The following is a 17,848-nucleotide window of genomic DNA, read 5'->3' on the forward strand; positions in this document are numbered from 1 at the left end:
TTTATATGCCTATTATTTCAATTGATTTTGCACCAGGGTTAGGTTATCCTTTAAGAGTTGGAGAACTTGTTTTTGATGCTTGATGTGATCCTCCATTGCTTGAACCTTAGAATTGTCTTCTAAAGACGATGTGATGGATGGTGGATGCTATCCATAAAGTGTCATAAATGGGGTCATTTTTGTTGCGGTATGGAAAGAAGTGTTATACCACCATTTTGCTAGAGATAACCACTTGACCCATTATGTTTGTTTATCAGATACAAAGCAATGAAGATATCCTTCCAAACATTTTTTCACTATCTGTTATAGACAATTTTGTGCCTTACAACATTGAGCATGAAATGTCCATAATCTAAGGGATCCAAAGTCCCTAAAAACGTTGTTCCTACCCCTAGAGGAACAAGGCTAACAAACCACAGCAATTCACAGAAGTTCTCCACTAGAAACTGCTCAAAAACAAGTCAATTCAGGATCAATTCAGTGGCTCCACTAGCTGTCTGCGCTGAATGTCAAAGCCAACACTGGCTACCTACACTGCAACGCAGGTAGAAGCACTACCAGGGTGCGTTGAGCGAGAGTTGCCAAATGGCAAGTTCATTCCAAGAGGTGTCAAGACCCAGGAAGCTTCCAGAATCTTCCTCAATGACACTTGCCTCAGTGAATTCGACTGGTGATGAGTAAGAGGTTCCCAATCTCCAAGTGGAAGCAAGAACATCCAAGTGGAATCAAGAACTGACAGAGGGAGAGGACACTAGTCAGATCTCAAGCTGACTCATCCTCTCTCCAAACATCTATATATGGATCTCTCCTCCATGACATCTAGAGGCTGGAATTTTGTTATTGCAAAGAATTGATGTTGGTTTGAGATTGGAATCATTGGGTGCTTAATGCTTTGAAGGGGGTGAAGATAGGAATTCCATTTGCTGGGAAGGAGATGCTGGATTGGAGCCCTCTGGGTTGTATCTCTTCCTGAACCTTGTTATTCATCAATAAAGCTATCTTGGTTTCTCCTATATACTTGTGTATATTTGATGTATGATTGCATTAGTATGTTTAGTTTATTTCTAATATTGAACTAGTTATTAATATGAATCCATGTCTTGTGTAGTGTTCTCTTCTTGTGATCTTGCAGAAACCTCTTGAAGCTGGGCAAGCGAGAAGGCAAGTAGCTGGGAACTCTCAAAGAGAAGAGAAACCGGATCGAGGGACAAATGGAAGACACCGGTTAGTCCATCCATCTCTCTTCATTCTTAATTCATAAAGGAAGAATACTAGAATAGCTGTCTCTGTTTGTTGCTAAGGCACTGTCACACCTTAGGTGGATAGGATCATCCTGCATAGGCATTTTTCCCCACAACAAATTGGCGGCTCCGCTGGGGAGATCTGTTTAGTCATTTTATTTGTGTTTCCATCATTTTTTGTTTCATAGACTCAACAGCAACAATCGAACTGCATCTGCTATTCTCAGATGCAAAGTAGACAGCTGCTGATTTGATCCAATCACTGGATTTGTCTATGATCTGAACAATGGACTCACAAATGATTTGATGATCCTTTGTGATAGATCTTAGTACTCCCTCAAAGCATCCCTTTGATTGTACCTTGCTTCTTGCTTTTATTTTGCCTGAAACCGTAGATTAATCAGCAATCTGTGACCCAGAACCCAGTGAGAAACTCTCGTTTCTCCTTCAGCGCGACCCCTGTGAAGAGGTTCTGCATTTCAACGCAGGTCCCGTGAAGGCTACCTGCGCTGAATGTCAAAACCCCTGTGTTGAGGTTGCGCTGATCCAGTTAAGCCTTGTGCAGCTGGGGTTCTCTGCTCTGTTTTTCCCTGTTTTGATCTTTGATTTTTGCAGCCTGTAACCAGCATAGGTACCAGTCTGATAACTCCTTTTCTCTGCTTAAATTCCGCCTCCTTTTGTACAAAAAGACTGTGAGTGTTTTTATGTGTTTGTGCCGTCATTTGCAGTTTTCCTTTGCAAGAGTGAAATAGTCATCCTGTAGCCCTTGATTCAGATCTGTTGATTGTGATCTTAGGAGAGATTTCATTGGCTGTTTACAGTTGATTATACATTTACTTTTGCTTTTGGTTTGAGTTTGTCTCTTTTAAGTGTCGAAACAAGTATTCATTTCGAAAATCGTTAAGTGTTGTAATCTCTTCTACCCTCTCTGATTTCGAAAAAGTAAACTTGTTTGTATTTTTCATTTAAAAGCGAATTCAAAGTTGTACAAAAAGCTTTCTTTGTAGGCATCAATACTAAGAAAGCGGAAAACAAACACTTGCATTGTGCATTTACATCTTCATAGTTTGCATGCTTGATTTAGGAAAAGTGCATTAGAGTGTGCTGATTGCTCTTTGAGAAAAGATGGTGTCTTTCTTTTCCCTTAGTAGCTAGGATTTTCAAAGTTGAAAATATATAAAGCTTGCTTATCATCTTTAGACTGCATTTAGGAATTGTATCATACATCTCGTGGTGAACCTCAAAAGGCAAACTTCTAAAAAGATCAACCTAAAATAAATTGAATGAACTTAACAATGCTTTGCAACATAACGCACAACATAGAGGTCTAGGCTAGAGACGTGTTCCGGCGTCGTAAAGACTGGTGACTGTCGATCTTGTTGATGGTGGGTGATTCCTCCTGAGGGACGATAGCGCCAGTACGGATTGTGCTCCCACGTACCGTCGCGTATATATTGGGAGACCCCTATAGGCATAAAACCTTTATCCTTAGGAAGCCGTGCCGGCCGCCCTACTGATTGCAATGCACTGAACACAGCATTCAGGAAGATCGACCGCCCGTACCCTAAAAAGTATTCTGCGGTTTTGCGAAAAGTTTGGCACACCCTCTGCCTAGAACTCCAGAGCAGTTCCTTTTGGCCTTTTTCAGACTCTATAACGGAAAAAGTCCATCTGAGCATTTGTCACTTCGGTCTCGTTAAAACATCAAAGGAGACTAGAGTCATCTTTAGCTTTTTCTCGACTCTTTAAAATTGAAAAAGCAAGTTGTGTCTAAAGCGTCGTTAAAATTTATTTTAAGCGGAACAATCACCCGTTATTCCTGCGTTGATCTTTAGGTTGAAAAAAATGGAGCCCACCAACCAAGGAATTCCCCTTGGTGGAAATCCTAGTCCCTTCTCCTCTTGGGGAGATGTTGGTGCACCCCATATGGCCACATTGTCGCTTCCAAGACTGACAATTGGCTTGCCGGTCTGGCTCTTTTCAACCAGTGTCGTTCAGAACACCACTATTCCTGAACAGTCGAGTCAACAATTAGACCAGACTAGAGTTGCTCTCCAGCCTTCTACTTCATCTAATTCTTCCTCTCCTCCTTCCTCTTCGCTTGATGGAACTAGTAGAACAAAAAACCAAGTTCCTAAGGAGAAGAAGGAAAAGAAGAAGAAAGAGAAGAAGAAGAAGGAGCCAAAAGCGACTGGGGGCAAACAAGTGTCGTCTAACAAAAATCCACACACAACACTGACTAGGCCTAAATCGCCATGTGTCATATGCAAGGGAGACCACTTCCACAGAGATTGTCCCTGCATCCCTCGGATACTAAGGGACTGGTCTCCCCGTTTGCACAATTCGGTAGCGTCAACCTCTGATAGCCATGTTTACTGCTCACCGTCAACTAGTGAAAGTGAAGCCACAGGACAGAGAGGGAAAGCTAGATTTCCCTGCAAACTGTGTGAAGGCGACCATGCCATCCACCATTGTCCCTTCTTAGACGAGGCTAAAAGAGTTTTGGAAGATCGCCCGATTTTACGAGCGCAACTTCCTCCTGGATATCAAAAACTCCTGCCAAGTCCTTCACTAGTTGAGAACTCGGCTGGCCCGCCCAGGTGGTCAGCTGAAGCACCTATCATTGAAGATGAACCATCTGGATCCATACCTGACGAAAGTCGAAAGGTTGAGGTGGCAGTTGACCCGATTTTTCCTTCAGAGGCTCTATCTTCGAATGATACCATCACAGAGGAGAATAGAGAGGACACCGTCCAAATTCTCTTCATCAACACAGACTCCGACGAACAAGGGGGCAATTTTCCCATTCCTTTATCGCAGGAAGGAACTTCATCAGAGTCATACCCGGCCGTCTATTCGGTCCCACCACCAAGCAACCTAGTTGTCTCGTTTGACTGGAACCAACTAGGCAGACCCCGTTTGCCAGCAAGTATACCATTCAGAATTATCGTTCAAATATACAGAATGGTAATGGCTAGCACTATCATTGATGAGGGGGCATTTGTGAGTATCCTTTCCTCTATTGCTTGGAAAGCGCTTGGTTCGCCAGCGCTTTTGCCTGAAATGAGAAATCTATCAGGCTTTGATAAAGGAACCAGTCGACCTTTAGGGATCCTCCCCAATGTGCCCATAACATTGAAAGGGAAGACCGTTCAAATGAATGTGATGGTCGTTCAAGGACCCTGGGATTATAACCTACTCCTTGGACGAGACTATATATATTGCATGGGAGTCATCGTCTCATCACTCTTTAGAGTAATGTGTTTTCCACACGAAGGAAGAGTGGTCAAGCTCATAGACCAGCTTTCATTTCCCGGATCACGCATCGCAAATAGTCATATACCATCCCTAAATGGTCTCTTCACGCAAGAAATGTCTCAACCCACAGTCCGTCCTCCTGATGAGCGCGAGTAATCCGGGAGGATATGACTGGAACCCAGGGGGCATGCATCCTGGTTTGCTTCGGCAGGAAAACTTTGGGTATAGGGTAGGTTTCCGCGGGAGAATATGACTAGTCTGTACCCCACCCATGCTGGAAGAGGGTTATTCTAGAATAATATTCTCTTGTCAAAGTTATGTGTTTGGCGCTCGTTGTCACTCACCTTTGTTTATCTCGGTAGATATCGCCGAAGAAGTGTTTTGTTTGAAAGATTAACGAGATAATCTTTGGGTAACCTGAAAGAGGTAGGCCTCTCCCGGTAAAACAAATGTTTTATTGGACTAAGAAGGGGTAACCTTGAAACCGTACTTTATGCCTGGGGGCATGCAAACCTTTTGGAGTGCAAGAAAGGGGCGGCTATTTATTTTTTAAATTTTTAGGACCTCTAACCCTTTAAACTCGTAGGATTAGTCGTTTCCAAACTTGCATAAAGAAAGGATCCGGAGCAAAGCTTTGTAAGATCTAAGCTCCATAAAAAATAACATCTTCAATGAGACATTCTTATCTTATGACTGGGTTATTCGAGCAGTTTTAGCACACAGTTCATGCTCGTTAAAAAATAAATGCAAGATCCGAGCAGTTTTAGCGCATAGTTCATGCTCGTTAAAAAATAAACATAATATCGAGCAAGTGTTTCAATCCGCGTTTAAGCTCGTTAAAAAATGAACTACCCGGTAAATAACCACAGTGAATGTAACATTATCAGCCATTAAAGCCTTGGTCGTGTTTGCACCGTCACCTCCACTTTTCCATTGGCCGATCGTTCACCTCCATATGATTGTTTACCCATTTTGAGGAACAGCTGCGAAGAGTGATTTCACTAGCCATCCTTGTGACACTGCCGTGATTGGAAAATTCCAACCCGTACCTGGAATCAGCTGCTAACCCGTTTTATCACTCGTTCCTCAAAAGACGAGTCTTCTTTAAGCTCTTTTCATCTGACTCATAAAATATGAAAAGATTGCCGAGTCCTTGGCCTTCCAGCTCGTTAAAGGGACAGTAAGTGCTATCCCTCCTCTAGATTTTAATCTTTTTGGACTTGAGGGATTATTGCACAAAAAGATCGAGCGATTGTTTTATTCAGCTCGTTAAAACTATCGAAAACTCATCCCTTCTGTATTGTTTTATACTTTTTCGGACCTAAGGGATTAGATGACGAAAAAGGACTTTTGGAGTTAACTTTATGTATCTTTTCAGACTCTCTAAAAATGAAAAGAACCGAGTTATTTTTGTCGTTAGACTCGTTAAAATCACTAAATAGCGACAAACTTGTCTTTAGACGAGAACGAGTTTCACTATCGCTAGGCTCGTTAAAACATAGCGATGGGCTTGCCCGAAGGGCAGGTTGTAGAACAAGCATATGTTATCCTCCTCAAGCTTGACAAAAATAAAGAGGTACTGGTCAGCAATGACTGGGGAAAAATTGGGAGAAACTCAAGAACTTTGATGGTAGCAAGTCGCTCTTGAACATGACACTTTTCCTCCGTACCACAATCGGGTTGGGTTGTTTCATTCACCGGTCACATCCATGGTCTCGCCATACCATCCATATTTGGGGTAATGCTACCGATCCATCGCATCAGTGTCGCCATATGTTTAAGAGAAGTCGTTCAGAAAAGTCAACCGTGTCCCATCCACTGCCATACATTATCCTTCATCCTTTCATGACTGCCACCCTGAATCATATGTCACAGATCGTTTTCTCCTCCATAAAAATCATTAGCTCCATTCCGTGTCATTGATGTGGGATTCATTAAGGCCCTCCTTTGACGAATCGCTTCTTGTCGACATCAGCTCATTATCCAAGAAGTTGATCTAGGAACAACCCCTTCAGTACTTTGAAGCTTGCATGCCTCAATGGCAAGTTTCTCACTTCCGGCGACAGGTATACATCAATGACCTTCGACCCAAAGATTTTGCGTGGTGTTCGACGCCAAGTCCTTTATTCACACCACGTGAATTGTACTGCATCACCTTGAGGGTCATTATCATTATCAGTGATTCCTCTCGCGCTTGTTAACGGTTTACCTCATTGACCGGTAATCAAGCGATGTCTTTCCATGTTCGACTTCAGAACATTTCTCACATGGATCGACTTGTACTTAGAGTGAATATCGAACGAGTTTGAAGACCCCGGATCTAGTTTCATCCATCCGGGTTGCGATATATATTCAGGAAAGATAAAGACATTGACATGTACATCATTGCAGCAGATAATCATCCTACTCAAAGGATGATAATTTAATCAAAATTATCAGTCTACCATCAGACGATTGTCTGTTCTATGTACATGAAAATGAATTTATAAAGCTGAGCATGGGAATGCCCGCCTCAGCTAGATCATGAAAGCAGTATGAAAAATAATGTATTGTATTGTATCTTATTACAGGTCTCCTCCCAGCATTGGATGAACTTTGGATCCCCCTGATAAAGCATTTCACCTGATAAACGACCTCATACTTTAGGGGGCAACTGTTATAGACATTTTTGTGCCTTACAACATTGAGCATGAAATGTCCATAATCTAAGGGATCCAAAGTCCCTAAAAACGTTGTTCCTACCCCTAGAGGAACAAGGCTAACAAACCACAGCAATTCACAGAAGTTCTCCACCAGAAACTGCTCAAAAACAAGTCAATTCAGGATCAATTCAGTGGCTCCACTAGCTGTCTGCGCTAAATGTCAAAGCCAACACTGGATACCTACACTGCAACGCAGGTAGAAGCACTACCAGGGTGCGTTGAGCGAGAGTTGCCAAATGGCAAGTTCAATCCAAGAGGTGTCAAGACCCAGGAAGCTTCCAGAATCTTCCTCAATGACACTTGCCTCAGTGAATTCGACTGGTGATGAGTAAGAGGTTCCCAATCTCCACGTGGAAGCAAGAACCTCCAAGTGGAATCAACAACTGACAGAGGGAGAGGACACTAGTCAGATCTCAAGCTGACTCATCCTCTCTCCAAACATCTATATATGGATCTCTCCTCCATGAGATCTAGAGGCTGGAATTTTGTTATTGCAAAGAATTGTTGTTGGTTTGAGATTGGAATCATTGGGTGCTTAATGCTTTGAAGGGGGTGAAGATAGGAATTCCATTTGCTGGGAAGGAGATGCTGGATTGGAGCCCTCTGGGTTGTATCTCTTCCTGAACCTTGTTATTCATCAATAAAGCTATCTTGGTTTCTCCTCTATACTGGTGTATATTTGATGTATGATTGCATTAGTATGTTTAGTTTATTTCTAATCCTGAACTAGTTATGAATATGAATCCATGTCTTGTGTAGTGTTCTCTTCTTGTGATCTTGCAGAAACCTCTTGAAGTTGGGCGAGCGAGAAGGCAAGTAGCTGGGAACTCTCAAAGAGAAGAGAAACCGAATCGAGGGACAAACGGAAGACACCGGTTAGTCCATCCATCTCTCTTCATTCTTAATTCATAAAGGAAGAATACTAGAATAGCTGTCTCTGTTTGTTGCTAAGGCACTGTCACACCTTAGGTGGATAGGATCGTCATGCATAGGCATTTTTCCCCACAACACTATCTCAGCTTTCCCATCAGAATGAGGCTGATAAGTTGAGCTATGAGCTAATTTAGTACAAAGACATTAAAATAATTTTGTCCAAAAATTTCTAGTGAAAATGGGATCTTTGTCACTTACAATAATCTTTGGGTTTCCATGTATCTTTAAAATTCTTTCCACAAATACAATAGTGATTGTACTAGCTTTGAAAGGATGGGATAGGGCACAAAAGTGTGCATACTTGGTAAGTACATCAACTACCACAATGATGATACTATTTCCTTTGGAATTGTGTAAACTTATGATAAAATCCATGGAGACTTACTCCCAACACTGACTTGAATGGATAATGGTTGTAAAAGACCTAAGGTCTTAATTATCTCAACTTTAATTTGTTGGCACACCAAACATTCTACCACAAACTTCTGAATATCAAATTTAAGGCCATCCCAAAAAAATGTCTTCTTCACCTTGTGGTAAGTTTTTTAAAATCATGATTTCCCTCCTATAAGAGGTGTGCAATTCAAAAATAACCTTTTGTTTGATTTGGGAATTTTTGCATAGATATAAGTGATCTTTGTACCATAATGAATCATTTTTCTAGATAAATGTGCCAGATGCATTAGGATCTTGCTGCAACTTTTAAATGAGTGTACATGCCTCTTTATCATTCTTCTAATCATCCCTTGCTTCAATTAGCTAATAAGGTTGGATAATAGAAATGGCATAGAGAAATTCTTCCACATCCTCATCCCTTCTTGAGAGTGCATCTGCAATAACATTTTTCTTCCCTTTTCTATAGATGATTTCAAGTCACAACCCAACATCTTTGTGGCCCATTTTTGTTGCTCTTATGAAGATAATTGTGTTCCAAGAAGTATTTAGTACTATCATCATATGCCTTTACCTTGAAGCACCTTCCCATTAGGTAATGACGTGTTGTAGGCTCGAAATTCTTGCCTCAACATTTAGGGAAAACCACCCAGTCGGGAACTTAAAGCAACTCCTTTTATGTTTGGAATGGTGGTTCCAACTGGTTAAACTAGGTCCAGTTACCTTCTCTCTATCTTTGTTGGCTTATAATGTTTCTATTTATCATCAACAAGAAGATAAATATTGGATTGACCTTCTTGCAAAACTCTTTGCAAAGAATTAAATCCTTAACCTGATTAATGGCTTAGCTAAACCACACGTAGGGTTAACCTATGTCAACCTAAGTGTTAGCCTAGCATAATCTAACTAAATTAACATGTATGATATTAATTTAGTAAAATGTGTAAAATTAAATGTTAAAGTTAGATATAAATGTTAAAAAGAAACAATTGTAAATCTTAAAGGGACAAATTTATATACAAAATGTACAATACCTTTTATATTGATCTTTTAATTATATTGATTAGAGATATGGATCAACATAGGGTGATTGACTTAATGGGCTCAATCAAACCATGCATTAGAAATGCGCAGTCCTTGGAGAGCAGCTCAGACCCTTAATGGAACTATCTGCAATAGTGCAAAGACATCATGATAGAGCTAAAACCCTCAACAACCTCTACGATCAAACCTTTGGCGCAATACAGTAGTGCAAAATTACATATCGGAATGATTTTAGAGACCCCCCTTGTGTGTGGATCACGTCCTCCCCATAGCAAAAGTAGTGTTTTGGATTAAATAGATTTAAGAATCGCCTTCCCCTTCTACCCTTTCCTCAAATTTTCCTTTTTTAAGAAATACAAATGTGAACTCAAATTTTCTTAAATCAAAATTGATCTTCCAGTTGATCACCAACGTTCTTTGGTTCAGTCATCATTTGCCATCAGGAAACCGTTGCAACAAACTTTTAGTTGTAAAATGATAAGGCTAATATTTGTTGTCAAATTGATTCTATATATATATATATATCAAAACACCAATCATTTGTTTCCAAACGTAAATTTTTCTTGTTTCTTCCATTCGAATTTTATTTACAAATATGTGGGAAGACCAGAAGTAGGATGGCTTCCCGTAATGGTGGATACAGGTTGTAGCCTCGATCCATATCGTTATTCATTGTTGTTGTTTTTGTGGCTATGGTAGAATGAAATATTAAGAGCAAGAGAAAAGCATTGGAGCATTATTAGGTACTCCATGTTCTTCAATGAGTGATTGAAATATAATCTTCTTCCTATTGCTTTTGCTTTTGTAACGGGATGTTGCGGGTTCTCAAAGAAGTATATTATATAAAGACCAGTGTGATAACACACCTTTATGAACGGTTAATATTCTTATATATAATATGTATAAATTTTACAATTATGTTATAATTTAAATATTTAAACATTAATTTAATTTTATATTGATTTATAAAATATACATTTATGTGGTGTACTTAAAATATCATTATTTTTAATATTGCTTATAATATTTACAAATTTTTTATATATTTACCATTAATATTTTATAATTAATTATATCTATTAAATATATGTATAATTTATATTAGAATGTATTTACAATATGATTAAAATTAATTAATGATGTACTCTTTTATCAATGCAGGGGTCAAATTAAGTATGGGAGAGGAATAACCCACACCACCCAACATGCAATTTGAAGTGATGTGCTGAACCATCTAGGAGGAATTCCAACTAGTGAACTCAAATACCAAATGTGAGGTGATGTGGTAATCGAAGGTTCCACATTTCCTTCAATTGACCAATATGAAAATGCTTTCATGAACTCAAAAGAAAGCAAAGAGGTTCCAAAAACCAAATTATTTTGTCGGAAAAATTATGGGGGGGTTTTGCCCAACAAAAGGACGCCATTTCTTTAGAGCATGTAGCGTTGCCAACATTTCCTTCTCATATATAGGTTTTTGTAAATACTTTCCCTTGATTGGATGACTTTCAAAAGCAATGGGCCTTCCTTCTTTCATTAAAACAACACCAATTCCAGTTCTTGAGGCATCACATTCCACAATAAAGGTTTTTGTGTAGTGTAGCTAAGACCAGAGCTCGACATGTTGCCTCTTTAAGATGTTAAAAGGCCTTAGTTGCTCTTGGAGTCCAAAAAAATACATCTTTCCTCTGTAATGTTGTTAATGGTGCTTCTATTTTCTTATACTTCTTAACAAACTTGTGATATTACCCTAGTAACTTGGGAAATCCTTGAAGATGCCTCAAGGTTGCGTGGATTTTCCATTCCTTTATGGCTTTAATTTTGTTAGGGTATACCTTAACACCCTCACAAGATACAATATAACTCAAATATTCCATTTCTTGTACCCCAAAGAAACATTTGAAGGGATTTTCATAAAACTACTTCTCCTCCAATAGTTTGAGCATCCTGTCGACATGTTGAAGAAGATATTTCCTGGACTTGTTGTAGATTAATATATCATCAAAAAATACTAACACAAATTTTCTAGGGAAGAGTTTGAAAATGGAATTCATCAAACCTTGAAATGTGGAAGGTGCAATAGTAAGACTAAAAGGCATGACCAAAAAATTCATAATAACCTTCATGAGTTCTAAATGTTTCTTTTGGAATGTCTTTTGTCTTCATTCTAATTTGATGATATCTTGGTTGAAGATCTAGCTTGGTGAAGTAAATTGTTCCATGTAGTTCATCCAACGATTCATCAATAACATGAATGGGAAATTTATCTTTAATAGTGAGCTTATTAAGCTCTCTATAATCCAAATACATATGCCATGATCCATCCTTCTTGTGCACCAATACTACTGGAGAAGAGAAAGAACTTTGGCTAGGTTTAATTATACCTGCCTCTAGTATTTCTACAACCAAACATTCAATTTCACTCTTTTGGGCATAGGGATATTTATAAGGCTAGATGTTTGAAGGAACACTTCCAGGAATCAAGTCAATAGCATAATTGTGATCACAAATAGGTGGGAAACCTTTGGGAGTCTCAAGTACCTTGGAATGATTGTCAATGACACTTTGAGATCTAGATAAATAGATGAATTAGATGTTTGAACATCTAGTAAGTGTAATTATGTGATTATCCCTTGTTGTGCCTTCTTCAAAATATTTTTCATTCAATTAGAGCTATTTATCTTCTCAAGTTTCCATGTGATACCCCTTAATTCAATTTCCTTTCCTTCCTAGAAAAATTTAGGGAAAATTTCTTGTAAATTGAAAGTTATTGTCTCCAAATATTGCAACCATTGGACTCCTAAGACAACATTAGCACCACCCATTGGAATGGAAAGCATTGGACTATTTAATACATATTCCCCCATGGTTAGATTGATATTATGGAACTTCCCTAAGAATTTTTCCTTCATTTGCAACCATCACTTAACACTCTAGTTCTTGATATATAAAGAAATCAACTTCTTGGCTATCTTAAAATGAATAAAATTATGGGTACTACATGAATCAATCAATGGTATTACCTTTTTCTTCTTAATATATCCTTCTATCTTGAGAGTTTGAACAATGGTAAACCATGATAATGCATTACAAGATATGGTCGGATTCATTTCTTCTTTTTCAACCCATGGGGTTGGTTCCTCATGTATATCTTCTTCTTTTTATGTTTCTTGTTCCTTTCCTTCCTCCTCTTCACAATCTATTTAAAATAATTTCTTCTCATCACACTTATGGCCTTTATTGTATTTTCTATTACAATTGTGACAAATCCCTTTTGCTCTTTTTTCCTTCAGTGGTTGTGGTGTCAACCTTGTAGGTTGTGGAAGGCTATAAGTAATAACACTTCCATCTTTATAGTTGTGACTGGTAGAATTCCTTGTTTCCATAAATTTTATTTCAACTTTTCTTGCCACCCTTAATGCATTCTCCAGTGACTTAAGTTCCCAAAAGTGAACCTCATGTTGGATGTGATCCTTTAAAGTCTTGATGAAGAAATTAATCATATGATCCTTTAGAATATCAGTTACCTTGATATTCAATCCCTGGAAGTCCTCATTGTGCTTCCAAATTGAACCCTTTTGTTTGAGATTTATCAATTGGATAAAGAAGGTATCACTCTTTGTATCCTCATAATGTGCTATGAATTCCTTTGTAAGCATTGTCCAGGTGACTAGTGCTTTATGTGAACAAAGTCATTGATACCATACAAATTGATTTGGTTCTAAATACAAAGATGCAATTCATACCTTCTGTGTGTGTTGCACATCGTGTAGATCAAAGAACTGATCCATTTGTAGCATCCATGTTACCAAATCCTTGCCATCAAACTTCCTCATATCGATATTTGGAATGTGGATGGTCTTAAACCCAATGTTGGAGTCTCTAAAATAATAATTCATATTCCTTTTGTGTTCATCATAATTTTCGTGGATTACCTTGTCATCACTGGGAAGCCTTTCTTGCAACAACTTTGTCAAACCTTCCAACTTGACATTCATTGTGTCCATGTCTACTTTAAAGACTCCCATGTCATTTTTTAAAGGATCGATATTATCTCCCATTTCATTTCTTTTTATTCTTTGTGAGATCAAAATTTGTTGCACTTAGTCTCGTAAATTTGATATATCATGTTGCATTTATTACTCTTCCTTATGTATCATAGTAGAGCTTTCCGTTGGCTTACTAGGTGTATATTTTTTTGTTTCATGGCATTTTAGAACCAAATAATGATATCTATGCTTCACTATGCCATTTTTATGACTTCAAACTGATTTAATACACACACACACACACACACACACACAAACTTTTCTTGCTTTTAAGAGCTCGATCTCAAAACTATTATATCTCTGTAATTTTGGCTCTATGAGGTCTGAAATTTTTTCCCATAGTAGACTTCTAAGTATTCTTTCCAATGCCACAATTCAAACCAAGATTGGATTCTTCAAGGTAAAGTTATGTCAAATCTCTCATGATGACTTGATTATGGACTAGTCTAGTAGAGCGAACTTATATGGGATGCCACGAGTCATTGTTTCAAAATTCAGCCATAAAAGTGGTACATGAGAAACTATAGTCCATTCACTTCTAGTTACCTTTTACAAAATTCAAATCTTATGCATGAAGAGAAAGTTATGACAATTTTTCTCAAAACACATGTTTTAGACAAAATTATAGAGCATGAAGAAACCCTAACTTCTTTGAACCTTGTATCTAAAAATATAATGAAACAACATTTTGCACAATGTTCATCAAGATTTTGACTCCATGTGGTCAAAATTTCAGCATTTTAATCCTCACAAAAAAAATAAAAAATCCAAAATGCCTTGTTTGAAGCAGCAAAACCCTAGGATCCACAACTCTGATACAAAATGTTATGTAACCAGACCAAAAAAATAGAAGAAAATATAGATCAACGACTCGAAAATAAGCCTATTTTAGGGGGAAACTTCGTTTTACATCACATAAATGAAAAATTATTGGATGATTGAAATGAAAATACCTCCTTGGTATATATAGGAATCTAAAGGGTCAAAATATAATTAGGGCCTGCATAACAATAATAATGTAAGGGCTCAAGAATAACAATATTGGGGTTACACTAGTATTATAGGGACCTAACATATACAAGACAACCCTCATTTATAAATAAAAAATAGAGTGTTTATAAAATATTCCTGAATATACTTAAGAATATGTTAGTTGTAACCCACTCTTACAAAATGGAATGTTCTTTTAGAAAGATGTGCAAAGTGTTGATCGTGGACTCTGATTATCTTCTTCATTTGAAGGTCTTATTTTTAACCACATTTGGACCCCATTTCCTAATGTGAGATGTAGGGGAGTTTCTCCCCTACTACTATTTCTAGGGGGTTGAGGGGGTGGCAACAGTTATTTAGAGACTCCCTTCATAGGGGTTTGAAGGAAATAATCTCGAAGAGAGGTTTTTTGAAAAAATCCTTGTAAAAAATTACAATTTCATAGCCAATCTGGACCATTCATCGTTATATTACATATCTGACAGTAGATATTATGTTAGGGTGTTTGGCCCTGTAAGGAAACTGTCTTTTTATGAGGGAATTTTTTTGCGGTTATGTATTATTGAGAAGGTATTGTAATTGACAGGGAGGAGACTATGAGAAAGAGAAGAGGAGGTTGTAGAAAATGTGTTGTAGGTTGTAATCCCTTTTATTTTGTTGGATAGAATAAAAGGAAGGACTAGTTATTTCTCTGTGGATGTAACCAAAATTAAGTGAACCACTTATATTGGTGTCTCCTTTGTATTGTTTCATTCATTATTATTTTTTTCATTCATTTTGATTTTATTACTTTGTGATTTTATTCCTAACAATTGGTATCAAAATTGAAGGTATATTTAGTTCATAAAACTAACTGAAAGGGAGGCTTCTTGGTTCGATTTGAAGAAATGGTGGAAGAAGTTTTTAGTGGTGAGAAGTTTAATGGTCAAAACTACCTACTATGGAAGATGCAAATGGAAGATTCTATATATCAAAAAAAATAATTTTCTACCATCAGGAAGATTAGCAAAGAAGCCAACAACTATGAAGACAAACAATGGGAGATTCTTGACAGAAAGGAACTAGAAGCAATACAAATATTCCTGGAAACATTAGCGGCTTTCATAATTTTGAAATACAAGGCAATAGAAAGTTTTATGATCGCAATGGCTAAACTATATCAAAGAAACCTCCACTTCCAATAAGGTATTTATTATAAAGAATCTATTTTATATGAATATGCCAAAAGGTGGGTGTGTTGTTGATTGTTTAAATGATTTAAAATGGTCACCAATTAGTGAAGTTTTGTAGGAGTAAATTTTGATGATAAGGTTAGAGATATTTTTATTTTGGGCTCATTATAGAAAGATGGAATTTCTTTGTCATGGTTATGAGTAGTTTTGTCTCTGGTTCAAACAATTTAAGGTTTGTGATGTTTTCTTGTTATCCTTAGTGAGGAAATTCAATAGAAAATCATAGGTGAGACATCAGGTATTGATTTGAATATGGAGAATAGGGGAAGAGAAAGGGAGAGAGAAAATATTCTATGAAATTGTGGAAAGTCTAAGAAGGGCGGATCCAAATGTAGAGGAAGAATGGAATGAACTGTGAGAAGAAAGGACACAAGAAGAAATATTATTAGTCTTTAAAAGCAAAAAAGGAGATGGAGAACAAGAGAATAATAAGGAATCAAATATAGCAGGTGATGTGTTACAAGATGCTTTAATATTTTTAGTAGATAACATTGTTGATTCCTAGGTGATAGACACGGGCTTCATTTCATGCCACATCCCATAAGAAATATTTTCAAGATTATGTTCAAGGTGATTTTGGACGAGTTTATTTGGGTCGTAATGAACCATATTCAATTATTGGAAAGGGTAAGGTTTGTATAAAATTATAGAATTGGGAATAATATTTATGGTATTGAAACCAAGAGAGCTCTATAATGTATATTTTTTATTTATCCCTGCCCTACCTTTTCGCTGACTTCCTCGTCACTTTATCTCTGCAATTCCTACCATTATGGAGAACATTGTAGGAGGGAGTGGAGATGCCTCCTATATCAAAGTTATTGTAGGGGACCATCACCTCGTTCAATCAACTAATCGTCACCCTAATGATGTTGAAAAAATGAAGGCTGAGAGCAACAACATGGATCATCCTCAAGGCAAGATTCAACCAATTGAATACCTTTAGGAAGCTATCTTCCAAAAGTAGCCATAAATCTAAAATTTGATGTGCATTTCAATTAGATTTGGGAATACATTCAATACGTGAGATATCATGCTTTAATTAGAAAATTCGTTGGCACTTAGCCCTCAAGAAAATCCCTCGCCTACTAGATTCAGCGCAATTGGAAGGAAAAGGGATATTAAAATTGGAGCTGGGGGGAAAGTGATTTTTTACCATTGGTTTTACCAATGTGGAAAATCATATGAGAGATTTTGAAAATGTCCCATACATATTCAACTCCATAAGGATATATCTTAGTTTTTGGATTAAGATATTTGTTTCAGATAAAGAGTATTTTCTCTTTGAGGTTTTTGCGAGTTTCATGATTATGTAGATTATCTTTTGGATACATTGCATTAGGTTTCTTTTTGATCGACATTTTGAACCAGCAACGGTGGTTTCACATCCTGAAGATGAACCACCATTGTTGGTTCGAAACGTCGATCAAACAGAAACCTAATGCGATGTATCCAAAAGATAATCTACATAAAGAGTATTTTACGAAAGCCCAAGTTTGGATCCACATGTACTCCTTACCTAGAGAATTTTGGGATGAATAAATATTAGCATGCATAAAAAGTTATCTGACTCATCTTGTCAAATTTTCAAAAACCACTAAACAAGTGAAATACATATCTTATGCTCACATATGCATATATATGAATATCTCATATTTCCTTCCCAAGTCGATTGATATCTACTACCAAGAAGAACTCTGGAAGAAAACCTTGGAGTATGAATACATTCCATTCTGCTACCATAGATTTCATGAATATGGGCATCTCTACAAAAATTTCCCCATGCTAGCTTCTAAGACCATTGTATATCATGGACAAGCTACAGATTAGGATCGCTTCCATCATTAACCCAAGCCTCCACTCATACATACACACTCTCAAAAATCTCAATAGCTTTGAACTACTTGCAAATCTCAAAACCATCCTCTCCTTTGAACCCCCCCCCCCTGCCCGAGAGATAGACATGCCTAATACCAGTAACCCAAAAGATCCTTTAATATTTCTCA

The sequence above is a fragment of the Pinus tabuliformis genome, chromosome X (genome assembly GCF_031772625.1).
Source record: "Pinus tabuliformis cultivar Carrire ecotype Pingquan chromosome X, CPIR1, whole genome shotgun sequence".
Lineage (NCBI taxonomy): Eukaryota > Viridiplantae > Streptophyta > Pinopsida > Pinales > Pinaceae > Pinus > Pinus tabuliformis.